We start from the raw sequence: 18,318 nt of genomic DNA, 5'->3' as shown, positions 1-18,318 counted from the left end.
ACAGAGGGGAGAGAGAGACAGCACACACCTCACCCAGCCTGCCTTCACGTTTCACCAGGACTCCTGCAGGAGCTTCTAGAACCACATTCCTCTGTTTACCTTGGGGCACTGCCCTGCCCCACTCATATATTCCCCACACAGGGCTAGAATGACCCTTAAGTATATTGACCTTTGCAGTACTCACCTCCAGCTTTTCTCTGGCTGCCCATGACTCTGAGCACAGATGCCAAACCTTAACCGCAGACCAAAGCAGTGTGCAAGAGCCTGGGGTCTCCTGAGGGCAGAGCTGGAGCCAGGCTCACTCCATCCTTAGGGGCAGGACTGAGGGGCTGGGAGATGGGAGCAGGGATGGAGGGAAAAGCCATCCAAGGCCATGTTCTGACCTGGTCACCCATCTGGGATTGCACCTGCCTAGACCTTCTGAGGAGCCTTCATGGGATGCCTCAGTCTCCTCCTCTCCCAGGAGGAAAGGGGAGCATCTGGGTGTGGCTCTCACCCCCATGGGCCTGCTCCACAGGGCACTGACTCTCTGTGTTTCCACGTGTGGAGCATGTGAGCACCAAACAGGCTTCCACGCCTGGAGCCCAGGGCAGGAAGCCAGAGACCCGGGACCTGGAAATGACCGCAGGACGTCTCCTCAGTCCCTCCCCACGTGCTGCAGAGCCTTCTCCCCACTGTTGTCCAAACCTCCCTCAGAAGACTTTCCTCAGTGCCTCTGACTCTGACCCCTTCTCAGCCAGTGTTACCCTGAAGCTTCAACTGACCCTTCCATTCCTTCCTGAAGATGTCAGCAAAAAAAAAAAAAAAAAGGCAAAGTAAGGTTGCTAGGTCATGTCAGTTTCTTTGCCACCCTAGCCTGCCGGCCTCTTCCATCCATGGGATTTTCCAGGCAAGAATACTGGATGGGTCTGGAGAAGGATCGATTCAGGGATCAAACCGTCAGCAGTCATGGCTATCGCCTGCCTGACCTTCAGAAATAGGAGTTCATTTCTTCATCAGTTCCTGGAGAATTCCCATCCTGCACAGACTCCTGGGCAGGGTTTCAGGCACTGGATACAGAACCATTCAGTGTCCACCCCCATGTCTCCCTGAGCCCTTAGAGCGGGACCCCACTGAGCTCAATGTGTGGTTGATGCAATTCCACAGTGACCCTAGTGTCAGAGGAGATCCCTGTGGTTCTGAGCAACAGAAACTGAGTCTGACTAAGTGAGCACAGAAGAGGGTGCTGGGGGAAGCAGGGCAGATCAGAGAAAGGAAAGAAACCCCCAAACTCGCACAGTTCAGGAAGGACAGGAAGCAGGGCAGGGCCCCCTGCAGGAGCTCACGGTCCGTCCCCTGAGGCCCCTGCCAGCAGGGGCCTTAGGTCCAGGCACCAGGAATCCCAGTGTCAAATTCTCAGGACACAGAATAGCTTGGGTCCAGGGACTAGATTTTTGGACCAGTGGGTCAGGCTGAAGGATGAGAAGATGAATGGGTAACAGGGACCCTGACCCCTGGGGGTAAAGTCTCAGGTCAAGAGGCTCCAGAGGGAGTGCTTCCTGGATGCACATGTGCCCTCTTCACAGACCAACAGACATGACTCTCCTCACCCTGTTCTGGGTCAAGCAGCCCACACACGACAGGAAGTGCACCGCTCACTTCCCCAGTGGAGCCAAACTCGAATCACCTCCACCTGCTGCATCTGCAGGGATGCCAGGGGTGAAGGGCCCAGCGCGGTGCCAGTGCTTCCCCTGCTCTGTTGAGCCCCTTCCTCAGTACTCTGCATGTATGTTACATACGTGCAGGCAACAGGGAGGTGCAGGAGGGACCCGACCTCCAGGAACATTGCTCCCCTGATGCCAGTCTCCACTGGGATCCCACTCCCTGTTCCTCTTTCCTGCGGGGAACTTCACTTCTGTCAAGCCTGGGCTGGGCATTGCTGTGATGGCACTGTCACCTGGGTCCTCACTGGATCCTCACTGCACCTCTGAGAGCAGGTGGTATCACCCTACGGAGAACAGGAGAAAGCTGGGCCCAGGGTCAGGAACGTGGCCACGGCCCCTGCCTGGGAAGGACTGTCTGGGGTGGGGCCTCTGTGTGCTTCCAGCCCCTTTCCTGCATCCCGGGTGAGCTGATTGGTCTGGAGGACACAGGGTGTCCTGTCCCAGGAGGAAGTGGAGCAAGCACGTGGTGTTTCTGTAGCACAGCTGTCCTGGGTCCGGGGCAGTGTACCTGCCTTCCTGGAGCCCAGGTCACATGGCTATCTGTCGGCACATGCTGTCGTGTCCCACATGGGGAGAGACGGGCAGGGGTCTGTGCTGCACGCACGTGTCCACCGCCCAGGACCTGAGTCCCTCCCCGCAGGGCCTCTGGTGTGGTTTCTAGTTTCTCTGCAGGCCCTGGCACTGGGTGCTTTTAAGCTGCTGCTCCCCTGTCTCAAAGGTACCTTGTAAGTCACAGAGCCACCTTCACACCAGCTGCACACCACCTCCTGTTGGCTTCTTCCTGGGGCTTAAACCTAACTAGCAGTGTTGTGCTAAGTTGCAGAGGTCAGTATTTACACTAAAGCTGCTTCTTTTCAGCAAGCTGTGTTGCTTGCACAGAATATCTACCAAGTGTTTACACTCAGATGAGTGATGAGCTGGGCTGGGCTCCGTCTCCCTGTCAATGACGATCGGTGATAAGAGACTTGTTCTGTCAGAGCCCTGCTTCCAAACCACCTGTAGTCCCAGCCGCCTCTCCTGCCTGTGGCCGCACCCTCCTTAGCCTCTGCTGCTTAGCTCCTCTGTCTCCTAAGGCTGCTACACCCACTATTGACTTTACATTGCCTGCTAAACATAAAAAATTAAAAAAAGCTTTTTCTCTGTTTACCTAAGGCAAAGCTGCCTGAACCCCGATGCCCACTGCGACCTTTGGTAGAAGTGCACGTGAGCAGAGACACCCAGATGTAAGATTCCTTCAGGGCGGAGGTTCTGTGTTTGTCTGCAAGTCTAACTCACTTCCCCTTTGCTGACCGCAGCTTGTCCCCTTCCCAAGCCCTTCTCCACTCTACCCCCAGGTCCCGCTTCCCCTGTATCTGGAAAAGCCTGCTCACAGTGCAGCAGGATAGACCCTGACTCCAGGCTCCTCACCCAGCCTTGGCCTTGCTCCGGAGCTCATGGTGGGTGCTGGTGCAGGGAGCGGGGTGTGGTATGGGATAAGCATCCAGCTCTCCTCTTCTAGATCAAAGACCTGGACCTTTACCCCATTGGCCAGAGCAACATCAGCAAGGCAGGCAAGTATCACGTGGGAAAGGGGGAAGAGGGAGGGGCTGGGAAGAAGCCCACGGGGTGGGAGAGTGAGTTGCCAAGGGCCTCACAGTCTGTTGGTGGCAGGTCTTCCTTCACAGATCCAGGGAGGGATGTGCTGAGCCAAGAAGGACCTGGTGTGTCAGAGCTGAGCTTGTTTCTCTAAGGGCTCAACAGGAAGGGGGCAATAGCCCAGGGTAGGGCCTGGTGGGTGGGCAGGCCTGAGAGACTCAGACGTGAGGGCTTTCGCTTTCTCTTTTGCTTCCTGGTATATATCTGGGCCCAGAGGTGTGTGTGGTTTATTGAAGAGATGCACAGCTGGTGGCTGCATCTGCAGAGCTGAGACAATGGGGTCTTGGTCACACTCAGGTCGAGGAAGACTCCTGGGCAAGTAGGGGGTTAAGACCCCGCCTAACTCCCCATCCTCAGGATGAATGTCTGAGGAAAGGATGATTGCCACTAATTGACAGAAGAAGGGAACTGGAAGCCCAGAGAGGTGAGGTCAGGGTCTGAGGCAGCAGGTTAAGCAGGGGCAGAGCCTGGATGTGGGGGCAGGTGTGTCTGAGGGCTACCTGCTGTCCCCCGGGGCCCCTAAACAGAGCAGAGGGAGGGCGGCATCTCCTCAGGTGGGCTCAGCTCAGGATGTGCACTCCTGAGATGTGACTGGAGACCCGAGAAGGAAGGGGATTTGGTGAATGCTCTAGACCTTTGGCCTAGAACACACAGAAGAACTATACAAAAAAGGTCTTAATGACCCAGATGTCCATGGTGGTGTGGTCACTCACCTAAAGCCAGAAATCTTGGAGTGTGAAGTCAAGTGGGTCTTAGGAACATCACTAGAAACAAAGCTAGTGGAGGTGATGGAATTCCAGCTGAGCTATTTCAAACCCTAAAAGATGATGCTGTCAAAGTGCTGCACTCAAGACGCCAGCAAATTTGGAAAGTTCAGCAATGGCCACAGGACTGGAAAAGGTCAGTTTTCATTCCAATCCCAAAGAAAGGCAATGTCAAAGAATGCTCAAACCGCCACACAATTAAACTCATCTCACACACTAACAAGGTAATGCTCAAAATTCTCCAAGCTAGGCTTCAACAGTATGTGAACAGAGAAAATCCAGATGTTCAAGGTAGATTTAGAAAAGGCAGAGGAACCAGAGATGAAATTGACAACATTCACTGGATCATAGAAAAAGCAAGAGAATTCCAGAAAACATCTACTTCTGCTTCATTGACTACACGAAAGCCTTTGACTGTGTGGGTCACAACAAACTGGAAAATTCTTCAAGAGATGGGAATACCAGACCACCTGACCTGCCTCCTGAGAAATCTGTATGCAGGTAAAGAAGCAACAGCTAGATCTGGACGTGGAACAACAGACTGGTTCCAAATTGGGAAAGGAGTCCATCAAGGCTGTATATTGCCACCTTGCTTATTTAACTTATATGCAGAATACATCATGAGAAATGCCAGGCTGGATGAAGTAAAAGATGGAATCAAGATTACTGGGAGAAATATCAATAACCTTAAATATGCAGATAACACCACCCTTATGGCTGAAAGCAAAGAAGAACTAAAGAACCTCTTGATGAAAGTGAAAGAGGAGAGTGAAAAAGCTGGCTTAAAACCCAACATTCAAAACACTAAGATCGTGGCATACAGCCTCATCACTTCATGGCGAATAGATGGGGAAACAATGGAAATGGTGACAGACTTTATTTTCCTGGGGTCCAAAATCACTGCAGATGGTGACTACAGCCATGAAATTAAAAGATGTTTACTTCTTGGAAGAAAAGTTATGACCAACATAGACAGCATATTTAAAGGCAGAGACATTACTTCACCAACAAAGGTGGTCGAGTCAAAGCTATGGTTTTTCCAGTAGTCATGTATGATGTGAGCGTTGGGCCATAAAGAAGGCTGAGCACTGAAGAATTGATTCTTTCAAACTATGGTGCTGGAGAAGACTCTTGAGAGTCCCTTGGACTGCAAGGAGTTCACACTGGTCAATCCTAAAGGAAATCAGTCCTGAATATTTATTGGAAGAACTATGCTGAAGCTGAAGCTCTAATACTTTGACCACCTGATGCAAAGAACTGACTCATTGGAAAAGACCCTGATGCTAGGAAAGATTGAAGGCGGGAGGAGAAGGGGACAACAGAGGATGAGATGGTTGGATGGTATCACTGAAGCGATGGACATGAGTTTGAGCAAGCTCTGGAAGTGCTGAACACTGGAAGTGATGAACAGGGAAGCCTGAAATGCTGCAGTCCACGGGATTGCAAAGAGTGAGACAGGACTGAAGGACTGAACTGAACTGAGGAGAGGCCAGGTATGGGATCTTGAGCTCTTAGAGTGAATCAGACCCAGTCTACCATGAACAAGATTTCTGACCTTGGGCAAAACACATAACATCTATGCTTCAGTTTCCTTATCTTCAAACAGGGATATAATAGTACACACCTCAGGGTTATTGGAATGATATACATTAAAATTTATAAAATCTGAGAGCAACTGAAGTGTAGAGCAAAATCAGAAACACTTGAGGCTCTCATCAATAGTTGTAGCTATAGCAATAAGGATCTTTACTATCATTTCAGTCAGGTCTCAGGAGGGGTAGTTGATAAATGCTCTTTTGCCTTCTAAAAAGGGATTAAACATAATCAACATTTGCTTTCTTTCTTTACCTCCCAGCACATGATAGTTACAACCAGAACCAAAAGAAAACTTCTCAATATAAAGATCTGCTTTAAAAAAAAAAAAACACACACACACACACACACGCAACTGAGAATTGACAAGATTGAAAGGATGGCACTCTCCTATATCGTGAGTCTGAATGTAAACTGGGAGTTTCCTTGCATAACAGTGTGGCTCTAGGTATGAAAAAGTTTTAGGTGTTGATACCCTCAGACCCATTCATTCTACTTCCAGAAATAGCTTAAAGAATATTATCAAATGAAGTCAAACTTTTCTACAAGAAAGGTGTTCTTTGCACTATTGTTTACATAAATAATTAGAAACAGCCTAACAGTTCAGCAGTCAGGGGATGACAGCAGAGAGGACTGGGCACCATCAGGGGTCCTCAGCCGCCCAGGGCAGAGCTTCAGGAATTGGGCGGGGCTGGAGGGACTGCAGGCCCTTGTGAGAGAAAGGCTGTTGCAGAAGCTAGGGGGGCGTGGGCTGCGGGAGCTGCAGCATCAGGAAGTTTATCAAAGCAGAGACAGGAGCACAGGGAGCAAGACGTCATTTTAGAACAAAAACACTCATTTGTGAGTAAACATATCTATGAGTAAATATTTTTATATTAAAAAAGCGTAGGGCATAGTCATCACAAATGTGGGATGTAGATCGGAAAGACCAGGCTCTGGCACCAGCATGCAGACTTGGGCTGACCTAATTCTAGGTGAGTCTCAGGAGCTTGCATGTCATAGACAGAGAATCAGTGTTAGTTACTGCCAAGTAGTGCACACACGTGTTCCCTCACAGGATTTCCAGAGTAGCCCTTCCTGCCTGTTCGTCCATCTCTGGTGTTATTGCCCTATAACTCCGCAGATGGCTGTCTCCTGTCTGATGACCTTCTCCTGGTGCCCCAACAGGAGAGCAGGACTCTGACTCAGGGTGGAGAGGGCAGTGGGAGGATGCGTAACTTTCCCTAACTAGCAGCCAGCGGAGCCCAGGGGACAGAGAAGCACGCTGGGCTAAGTGCGTGGTGGCACTGGCGGCCGTCCTGGTGGAAACCACTGGAGACCAGACCCCTTGCTGCTCCCTGCAGTCACTGCTCACTCACGACGGAGCCCACAGCCTGTTTCTCCTTCCCAGGGGTGAAGCCACACCTCCTTCCAGCCTGACGCGGACAAGGAGCTGAAAGGAGATCTGAGATCCTGCTGCTGCCATGAACCCAGAAGACCTCCGGGACTGCTCAGGTAGCCAGCTGTCTCTTGTTTGGATGGTTCCTACTTATGACCCAGAACTGAGATGCTGCCAAGTATCTGAATTAACCTGGAGAAGAATCAAGAATCAGAAGGAATAGATAAGCATCCTCGCGTCCCATGGAGGCCAAGGAGACTTCCCCCACCCTGGGGTCTGTCCCCATAGCCTCCTTTCTGGCCCTCTTCTCTGGGAGCCTTGGCCAAGGGGCTCGGTTTCTCCCTCCTGGTCCCCTAGATCCCAGCTCATGACTCAGAAGTGAGGCCAGAACAGCCCACGGACAGAGGGGACAGCAGAGGGGGTCCCCAGGACCAGACAGGCAGGGAGAGGAGGTCCCACAGCATCCCTGAAGCTTCCCCTGCCGTCTCTCCTGGTCCAAGCAGCCTCTTGCTCCCAAACCCTGGGGCATCACCACAGAGGCTGTTTCCTCCAACTCTCACCATGCCGCCTGCCCAGCTGCTCTGCAAGGATCACAGACCCTGAACTGAACCCCAGTCTGGCCTTGTCGCCTCCCCCTTGTGTGACTGGAGCACAGTCATCTGACCTCACCTGTAAAATGAGAAGAATATTTCCCTATATTGTTATGAGGATGAAATGTAATGTGGTCTGTGGCCTGGGCCACATAGTAGGTCCTGCCGAGTGTGGTGCTGTCCCCTCTACCCAGAGTGTGTTACATCCAGGTAGAAAACTCGCCCTCCCCCAGAATCCCCTCTCCCCCCATGCTGTGTCACCACACCCGCCCAGGGGCCTCATATATAAGCATGTGCTTACCAGGTCTGATACCTCAGGCAGGTACTGGCTCTACTGATCTCAGACACCCCTGCAGATACCAAGTGCTCTGTCATTTCCCGCACCCACCCACACCCCAATCAATAAATACACAGATTTAGTGCTCTGGGTTCCCTCCATATGAGACCTGGGTTCCTTTCACTCTTACTAAAAGAGGAAAAAGAAAAAAAATTAACAACCCTTCACGCTGCAGGATAGACAGAGAGAGTGAACTGGTATCACTTCCTCTTCAAATAAGGACACAAATCTTCTTGGATTAGGGCCCCACACTTATGACCTCATTTCACTGTAATTTCCACCTTAAAGGCTCTATCTTCAAATAGACTCATTGAGGTAGGGGTGAGGCTATGGCTTCAACATATGATTGGGGCGGTTGTACACAGTCCACCCATAACCCCAGGTGAATCTGTCAACAGTACCCCCAGATGACTGCTGCTCAGGAAGGTTAACTTTAACCACTTCATCCTCACTACCATTTACCATTACATTACACCATAATTTCTTCTCATCTTAGTCTTTTATCCACCTAGGGTTAAAGCTTTTTTGAGGATATCATTGAGTATATCCACAAGAGAGTAAGCAACGAAGAGCTGCAAAACCTTCTCACTGAAGGCAAAACCAGCTCACTGAAGTCAAAACCTGGGAGAATTTTGTGACTGAGGCTGGTTTGTCCAGGTAACCTACACAGGTGCATCAGGAATGTTACCCACGTCCCCCCACCTCAGGCCAGCTTCCTCCTGGCAGGCCTACTCCAGGGGTCAGAGTGGAGCGGAGGGTCCAGGCTGGAGGACGAGTAGGCAGGCTTGGGCAGCAGGACTGGGACTAGAGTGAGGACAGTGGGCCCCAAGGACACAGACCTGAAGGCGCTGCGACCCTGGCAGAGGCCCCCTGAGGGTGAGGGGGGACATTTCTTCCCTCCCAGACGGAATCCCCTCAAGCTGGGCTAGAAGGCCCTGGGTGACCGTGTCCTCCACACCCTGCCTGGGACCTGGCTTCTCCCTCCATCTGGGACCCTCTTCTAGTCTATATGGAGCTGCCCCAACAGTGGGAAGGCCGTATGGCTCAGTGAGCCCTCCAGGGTCACAGTGAGTGGCTGTGATTGTGTGTCATTTGAGGGATTCTGAGGACCTCACGCATCCACAACAAAGAGGAAAGCACTTCCTGCACCAGCTGTGCAAGTGCTGGTCTCTTCAGGCTCAGCAATTCAGATAGATGTTTCCTCAAGTCTCTTGAATCTCTAGAGGCTCCATAAAGTTGCACATGGCCTTAGGGTACAGGTATGTGAAGCTGTCTCCAGGCAAGGTGTGAGTTAGGCTGGTGACCCCTGAGAGGTCAGGGATGCTGGGCACTGAAGGATGTCAGGATTCCAGCTACAGTTTATTGCAGAGTGGAATTCAGGTTCCCTTCAGCTCCAGGACAGAGTCTGGGCAGGTTTCACACATGAAGCTTCCATTGTCCTCAGGACAAGTTACTGCCCTGGATTCAATGTGTGGCAGGACCCAGAGAGCACTGCCCCAGGGGTGCTCACCCTGTTTAAAAACAAACAGTGACTTTTTTTTTAAATGACATTCTAACATGTATACTATCATGTGAATTGAATCGCCAGTCTATGTCTGACGCAGGATGCAGCATGCTTGGGGCTGGTGCATGGGGATGACCCAGAGAGATGTTATGGGGAGGGAGGTGGGAGGGGGGTTCATGTTTGGGAACGCATGTAAGAATTAAAGATTTTAAAATTTAAAATAAATAAATAAATAAATAAAAATGTTCATTTTGCCTGAAATATAACATCAAATAAATTGGGGCATTGTCACAGGATGAGATTTCTAGAAAGCTCTGGGTTTGTGTCGATGTATTTTTGCTTCTTTGTGCAGTGTCTGCAGTGCTCAATTTGTGTCTCTCTTCGTATCGTCCTAGTCTTTCATTTATGTTAGTTGACAGGAAGTTAATTCAGTGTTAAAGAATTTTAAATGCATGACAACAAAAACCCCTTTGTGATGTTGAATGAGAATAGGACCAGGCTGCAATCTTTTATTTATTATCGTGATGCTTTATTTGTCTATTACTGTGATCTCTTCAAGAAAAATAGAGATACCAAGGCAACATTTCATGCAAAGATGGGCTCAATAAAGGACAGAAATGGTATGGACCTAACAGAAGAGAAGATATTAAGAAGAGATGGGAAAAATACACAGAAGGACTGTACAAAAAGGATCTTCACGACCTGGATAATCACGATGGTGTGATCACTCATCTAGAGCCAGACATCCTTGAATGTGAAGTCAAGTGTGCCTTAGAAAGCATCACTACGAACAAAGCTAGTGGAGGTGATGGCATTCCAGTAGAGCTATTTCAAATCCTGAAAGATGATGTCATGAAAGTGCTACACCCAATATGCCAGCAAATTTGGAAAACTCAGCAGTGGGCACAGGACTGGAAAAGGTCAGTTTTCATTCCAATCCCAATAAGGCAATGCCAAAGAATGCTCAAACTACCGCACAATTGCACTCATCTCACACGCTAGTAAAGGAATGCTCAAAATTCTCCAAGCCAGTCTTCAGCAACACGTGAACCGTGAACTTCCTGATGTTCAAGCTGGTTTTAGAAAAGGCAGAGGAACCAGAGATCAAATTGGCAACATCCACTGGATCATGGAAAAAGCAAGAGAGTTCCAGAAAAACACCTGTTTCTGCATTATTGACTATGCCAAAGCCTTTGACTGTGTGGATCACAATAAACTGTGGAAAATTCTGAAAGAGATGGGAATACCAGACCATCTGATCTGCCTCTTGAGAAATCTGTATGAAGGTCAGGAAGCAACAGTTAGAACTGGACATGGAACAACAGACTGGTTCCAAATAGGAAAAGGAGTACATCAAGGCTGTATACGGTCACCCTGCTTATTTAACTTCTATGCAGAGTACATAATGAGAAACGCTGGACTGGAAGAAACACAAGCTGGAATCAAGATTGCCCGGAGAAACATCAATAACCTCAGATATGCAGATGACACCATCCTTATGGCAGAAAGTGAAGAGGAACTAAAAAGCCTCTTGATGAAAGTGAAAGAGGAGAGTGAAAAAGTTGGCTTAAAGCTCAACATTCAGAAAATGAAGATCATGGCATGTGGTCCCATCACTTCATGGGAAATAGATGGGGAAACAGTGGAAACAGTCTCAGACTTTATTTTTCTGGGCTCCAAAATCACTGCAGGTGGTGACTGCAGCCATGAAATTAAAAGACGCTTACACCTTGGAAGAAAAGTTATGACCAACCTAGATAGCGTATTCAAAAGCAGAGACATTACTTTGCCGACCAAGGTCCGTCTAGTCAAGGCTATGGTTTTCCAGTAGTCATGTAAGGATGTGAGAGTTGGACTGTGAAGAAGACTGAGCACTGAAGAATTGATGCTTTTGAACTGTGGGGTTGGAGAAGACTCTTGAGAGTCCCTTGGACTGCAAGGAGATCCAACCAGTCCATTCAGAAGGAGATCAGCCCTGGGATTTCTTTTGGAAGGAATGATGCTAGAGCTGAAACTCCAGTACTCTGGCCACCTCATGAGGAGAGTTGACTCATTGGAAAAGACTCTGATGCTGGGAGGGACTAGGGGCAGGAGGAGAAGGGGACGACAGAGGATGAGATGGCTGGATGGCATCACTAACTTGCTGGATGTGAGTCTGAGTGAACTCCGGGAGTTGGTGATGGACAGGGAGGCCTGGTGTGCTGCGATTCATGGGGTTGCAAAGAGTCAGACACGACTGAGTGACTGAACTAAACTGTGATCATTTGCAAGCTAAGAAATTAAAAACAAATTATTAATACCCTGGCCTATTGTCTCTGAGTACTCTCAGTGGTCAGACTAAATGCCCTAGTGTCCAAATCCTCTGGAGCTCAGTGCAGATATCACATGACCCAAAGCCACCATCATATGTCACTTTGTCAGACTGTCCATTGGCCAAAGACCCAGGCAGACAAGGACACTCCTATCAGCCAGAATATTCCGGGAACTTAGGGACCACTTCCCAGCGGCCAAGGGCAAAGAGCAGGTTGACTCCTCACTACACACTCAGGCCCTTAAATGAAGGTTTTCTCCCCCAATCTCACTTCTGTTAGTTTCTCTATGGACTTTTCACCCTATCAGTCCTTTGGAAGTGATTGTATTGACCTGCCTCTGAGGCATCTTTATCAAATACCTCTCTTAAGACTATCTTAAAATGGCTTTTGCTTGTTTAGTTCATGATTGAATAATGGAGTATCCATGAAGTACAAACATATGTTTAATGTTGAAAATAATTTACATTTGTAAAATTTTTCCCTTGTGATTTATAATAAAATCTCTGTGGTTTATGTAGAATAGATCTATTGAGCTTATTTTACAGACAAGCAAAGTGTCTTTCTCAATCCCTCGATGTTCCTTGTTACAGGGAAGAAGTGGAGGCATTATGTAAATTTCTGAATGAGTTGAAGACAGACTTGGCTATGGAAGACCAAGAGAGATTCCAACAGGACCTGCTAGACAGGCAGAGGTTTTTAAAGGAGTTTCCTCAGGTGAAACAGGAGCTGGAAGAGAGCATAAGAAAGCTCTGCGCACTTGCAGACAAGGCTGACAAATCACACAGGGACTGTACCATCTTCAAGGTGGTGGCCAACTCCACTGGCACTGTGTCTGGTGTTCTGAATGCCCTTGGCCTGGCTCTGGCACCCGTAACAGCAGGGGCCAGTTTGGCACTCTCAACCACTGGGTTAGGGCTGGGAGCAGCAGCTGCTGTGCCCACTGTGTCCTCCAGCATCATGGAACACTTTAGCAGGTCATCAGCAGAAACGGAAGCCAGTGGCCTGTTGTCAACTAGCGTCAAAGAAAAGGTGTCTGTGGGAGCTCGATGTCTGTGTGCACTTGGGATGGCTTTTCCTACAGCAAAAGTCTACAAATCCATGCAAGGGGTTAGGAAACATGTCCATGCTGCGAAGCTGGTGAAAGACAACTCTGCTAGCAGCCCATGCTAAAATTTCATGAGCACTGGGCAAGTCTCTGTCCAAACCAGCAAGGAGGTGAACGAAGCTTTCAAAGGCATGGCTCTGGCAATGACCAAAAAGGCCTGGATCAGGCTTTGCAGGAATCTCCCCTCTAGTGGATGTGGGCTTCCTGGTAAGAGTCAGTGCACTTACATGAGAGGGCAAAGACAGAGTTGGCTGAGAAGCTGAGGCAGCCGGCCAGGGAGCTGGAGGAGGAGTTGAAGGAGGCCATACAGACCTATGAGAGGCTGAAGGAAGGCCCGACTCCCCCACCCACAGAGCAGTGCAGGAACCAGGGACACACGTGAGACCAAGGTTGAGAGCACCTTGTTAGAGGGGAAAGGAGGGGAGACAGCACTGATGGAGCCAGGTGTTAGGAATCTGGCATTTCTGCAGCTGAGCACAGCAGGGGAGGAATGCATGCAGGTGGAAGAGGGGAGAGAGAAGGAAGGAGCCTGGGGCCTGGACTAAGAGGGGAGGGGGACTAGAGAGTGAGGGGAAGGGAGAAACCACTTATTTTGGACTAAAGAACACACTGGGGGCAGACTAGAGAGGCAGGGGAACTAGCCACGAGAGGCCAGGAATATGAAAGGCTTTAAAATGGGAGAAAGTCAGAGAGGAACGATAGCTGGGATCCAGGAGTAGCCCGGGCTCCTCTATCGCCCTCCCCAGGGTTTGCTGTCCCAGCAAGAGTCTCCCCTGGTGGTGGTCTCCAGCCCTCCTTCTCCAGCATCAACTCACCTTTGATCCCAGCAGGTTTAGACAGTGACTTCTTGATGATGGTGGTGGTGGTGGTGGTGGCAGCGATGACCACTCAGTGGGTGGAACATTTGTCGAGATGCAGGTGATGTTTGGGACCAGGATACACTGAGTGACTAATGAAGCTCCTATGAAATTCCAAATGCTGTGTGAGACAGAGGTTGATTTAAAAAAAAAAAAATTACAAAAGAAAGAAAAAATGACACCAGAAGGCAACAACAGAACTTTGTGGTGCATCAAGATCAACCGGCCTGGGGTGAAAAGGAAGCCTCTCAGACCCTCGGTTTCTTCTTCTGCTGTGGGTGGGGCTGGACAAGACATTTCAGGGTCCTTTGTCTCTCCCCACGTTTTGTTCTCCTGACTCTGGTTGAATAAATACGAGCTGATTCACTGAGGCTTCCTTGCATTGACTGAGGGGCTCAGCTGGGCTCCAGATGCCTGCCCTCCTTCCCCGTGAGCCTGTCGCCCAGGATCTCACGGAGCACATCCTCCACGGCTCCTCCTGCCTGCCTGCTGGGCTCCCATCCAGTCGTTTCCCTCAGACCCTGGAGCTCTCAGGCCCCATGGGACGCCCGGGGGCACCAGTGTCATCTGACTTGGGCTGAGCATGGGAATTCTCCTCCTCCAGCCCCGGGGACCAAGATAGACACAGGGCACACATGGGTGATTGAGCGCAGACGGCTTGTGTACAGGCGTGAGAGAGGGTCAGCCATAAACAAAGGGGCACAGAGAGAGCACACGCCTCACCCGGGCTGCCTCCACATTGCACCAGGACTCCTGCAGGAGCTTCCCCTCTCCTCTTGGCCAGAGCCTGGACCTCAGAGGGTGAAGGTTGAGCTTTGGGACCTTGCTCTTTCTTATCATAAAGAGAATAATTTGTTTTGCTGGAGGTTCACAGGGATATAATGACCTGACATCAAGAAAAAAGGCTCTGACACCAAGAAGGTTGCAACAACTAACCAGGCCCCTCGCTTACCTTTCTCATTAAAGTGCTTTGCTGAGAGCTTCAGGAAGCTTGGGGTTTTTAAGGCATGAGCCACCCGTCTCTTTGCATGGCCTGCAATGAACCTTCTTCCATTCCAAACTCCAACATTTTGCTATTGTTCGGCCTGATTGTGTGTTGGGAACATGGACTTGCATTCAATAAAACAGGCAGCCCAAAATATTCTGCCAGAGCCTCAGGTCCCTCAAAGGCAGAGGTGGACACCAGGCTTACTCCATCCCCGGAGGCAGGACTGAGGGGCTGGGGAAAGTGGGCAGGAAGGAGGAAAGGCCCATCCAAGGCCATGCTCTGACCCGGTCACCCATCTGGATTGCACCTGCCACAACCTTCTGAGGAGCCTTCATGGAATGGCCTCAGGCTCCTCCTCTCCAGGAAGGAAAGGGGGGCATCTGGGTGTTGCTCTCACCCCCACGGGTCTGCTCCACGGGGCACCAACTCTCTGTGTTTCCATGTGGAGCATGTGAGCACCTAACAGGCTCCCATCCCATGGTGACCCCTGTCTCAGGTGAGATCCCTGTGGTTCTGAGCAACAGAAACTGAGTCTGGCTAAGTGAGCATGGAAGAGGGCCCACTGGAGGGAACCAGGGCAGGTCAGAGAAAGGAAAGAAGCCCCCAAACCTGCATAGTTCAGGAAGGACTGGAAGCAGGACAGGGCCCCCTGCAGGAGCTCACGGTCTGTCCCCTGAGGCCTCTGCCAGCAGGGGGGCTTAGGTCCAGGCACCGAGAGTCTCAGAGTCAAAATCCCAGGACACAGGACAGCTTGGGTTGGGAGACTGTATTCTTGGACCAATAGATCAGGCTGAAGGATGAGAAGGATGAATGGGTAATAAGGACCTGAACCCTGTGGGAAAGTCTCTGATCAAGAGGCTCCAGATTGAGTGCTTCCTGGATGCACACGGGCCCTCTTCTCAGACCAACAAAACGACTCTCCTCACCCTGTTCTGGGTCCAAGCACCCCACACACGGCAGTAAGTGCACCACCTTTTCATACGGTTCGCACTGCTCATGTTCCTGGGGTTCTTGCGGCAAGAATACTTTGGCCACCTGATGTGAAGAGACGAGTCACTGGAAAAGAGCCTGATGCTGGGGAAGACTGAGGAGTGCTGGCAATTCTGGGCTTTTTGGCAGAAAATTGCCAATACTGGCAATTCCTTGGGGTTTTTTTCAGGCCAGAAGGGTAGCAGACTTATCAGAATTTCAGTCACTTCTCTCTGTCCAAGAACTGCAGCTGCCTTCAAGGGAAATCCACAAAAAATGACTATCTGGTCCTTTGCCCATCATTCCATCTGTGTTTGGCTCTCCTCAAAATCTTCCTGTTCTTCTCCTCCTGAGCCCACACGTGGCGGGTTTGCACTCTGTACTTCTGTGTTTTCTACTTTGTACAAGGTCTTGAGTGTGGTTGTTGCCTGCAGGAGAGTCTGCTTGTCAGGAGCTTGTCTGAAATGAGTTTTGAGCCTTACTCCTTCCGCTGACTTGTTGTGTGATCTGGAACAACTCGCGTCCCTGCCTTTGCCTATTTCCCTATCTAAGTAACAAAATAATAACTCTGCCCCTCTTCAGAAGAATCACATGATAAAAAAGTAAATGAATTGCAAATGGCCAAGTGCTCTTCTGATAGAATCATACCCTTCGCTCCTCCTGGCCTTCCACAGGCTCTCCAGGGTCCAGGGTGCCCCATGACCTCTATCCTAGGGAAGCAGGCCCTTAACAGGGAGGGAGAACTTGGACCTCAGTGTTTCAGCCCACCTCCCACCCCCTTCCCCTTGGACATAAATCAGGATGGTGAAGATCCCAACTTTAGAGTCAGACCTGGGCTTCTATTTCTCTTTACATCTCTGAGATCTCGGATAAGCCGTTTCCCTCTCCTTGATGAGCAAGGCTGCCCTTTGCCTCCTCCCTGATGGGGAACCCCCTGCTGACACAGTGCTGTTCACAGGCCTCGTGTGGTTCTCGCCCTCTGCTTCCACATCTAGGCTGGCAACGCTTTTCCTCCTGCGCTTGCTCCTCTGGCTCCTAATTATGTTAAGTTACTCTTGACTTTGAACTGCCTCTTTACAAAAAAGCAATCCTGTTACTCCAGTCACCTAAAGCAGTGTTACCTGAGCCCCCGTGTCCACTGCAACCTTTGTGAGAAATGCACGTGGGCAGAGACGTCCACAGGTAAGGTCCTTAAGGGCTGAGTTTCTGCATTTCTCTGCAAGTCTGACTCTTTACCTGCTCCTTGCTGGCCCCCACCTGCCCCCTCTTGGCGCCCCCCTACCCTCACTCTCCCTGCACCAGGAGGAGGCTGCCCATGTTCATCAGGGCCAACCCCCGCTCCAGGCCCCTCCCCTGCCTTGGCCTTGCTTCAGGGCTCCATGGTGGCCCCATGGTCAGCAGCCAGCTCTCATCCTCTGAATCAAAGCTCTGGAGCTCTGCAGCAACGTGTACCGCATCGGCCAGAGCAAGGTCTTCTTCTAGGCCACCACGCTGGCCCACCTGGAGGAGGAGCGGGACCTGAAGATCACGGACATCATCATCAGCTTCCAGGCCTGCTGCAGCAGCTACCTGGCTAGGAAGTGAGTCCCAGTACGCCCACACCTTGCTCGGGACCCCCAGCTCTCCTGAAACAGAGGGCACTGAGGAAGCGGGCCTGGGCGCCCTCATGCCGGCAGGTGTCCCCCACGGAGGCCACGTGGCTTTCCCTGCCCCCTGCTTCCTGGATTTCTGCCAGAGGTTGAAAGTGAGCAGGAGGGAGGGGTGACTGTGCCCAGATTTTACCTCCAGGAAAACCCCTGGCCACCGCCTTTCCTCCCTGTGTGCCTCCTGTAGGGGAGACACCCAGAACCGGCTGTCCCCAGAGGACCCCGAGCTCCAGGGAGGAGGAGCCCTTAAGTCCTGACAGCTCCTGTGGGATCAGGGGCAGGCTCGTGCAGGACAGCAGGAGGGGCAGCTGCACGTTTGCGCCTTGACCCCTCTGTGTCAGTGCCTCTAGCCTGAGCCCTGAGCGCTGGGGAGAGAGTGTGAGAGTGTGGTGTTTGGATAGATGGATGTTTGCAGGACATGAGCTGCATGAACGACAGTGGTTTTCTGAGTTGCTTGAAGAAAGCCCCCGCCTCTGCCCAGGCCACGGCTGCCTTATCTGCAAAATCAGATAAAACTCCTGGCCTTTGTTACGGGTGATTGTAAGACCAAATTGCAGTGTGTGGGCCTCATGGAATAACACGCATCACTGACCGTCCCTCAGAACCTGGGGGAAGGTGACCATGATGGCCAGGGACATCTCTTAGGATGAAGCAACCAACGGAAGGTCAGGCGTAGGCCCATGGCAGCCTCTCTGCTTGGGGGTAAAGAAGAAAAAGTCCAACAGCAGTTGAGTTGCAAGACCCTCAGGCTGAGTTACCTTTTCTTCTCCATTTCTTTGTAAAACAGAGCCAGCACTCCTAGAGCTGACGTGAGATTCAACAGGAAAGGCATGGATGGTGCAGGCGCAGCACCTGGCACTCGCTCAGCCCCCATCCACAGAGGCTCTTTGCTCAGGAACCCAATGGAGGCAGGGCCAGCTCTCCATTGTAGACTTCT

The 18,318-nt window shown here is 50.8% G+C and overlaps 1 protein-coding gene, 1 long non-coding RNA gene and 1 pseudogene across 2 annotated transcripts in view; 2 read left to right on the top strand and 1 right to left on the bottom strand.

Annotated features, from left to right (window-relative positions):
• Window positions 1-18,318, bottom strand: part of LOC101102047 (apolipoprotein L3-like) — a 234,245-nt gene that overhangs the window by 181,743 nt on the left and 34,184 nt on the right. The window lies entirely within an intron of this gene.
• Window positions 5,964-8,092, top strand: LOC121819157 (uncharacterized). Its single transcript, XR_006059403.2, has 2 exons — window positions 5,964-6,092; window positions 7,086-8,092. It is a non-coding gene; the product is annotated as an uncharacterized LOC121819157 (long non-coding RNA).
• On the top strand, window positions 8,330-13,497 carry LOC114113802 (apolipoprotein L2-like; annotated as a pseudogene).

The sequence above is a fragment of the Ovis aries genome, chromosome 3, assembly GCF_016772045.2.
Source record: "Ovis aries strain OAR_USU_Benz2616 breed Rambouillet chromosome 3, ARS-UI_Ramb_v3.0, whole genome shotgun sequence".
NCBI lineage: Eukaryota > Metazoa > Chordata > Mammalia > Artiodactyla > Bovidae > Ovis > Ovis aries.
The sequence above is the reverse complement of the archived record's forward strand: the minus strand, read 5'-3'. Positions and strand labels throughout refer to the sequence as shown.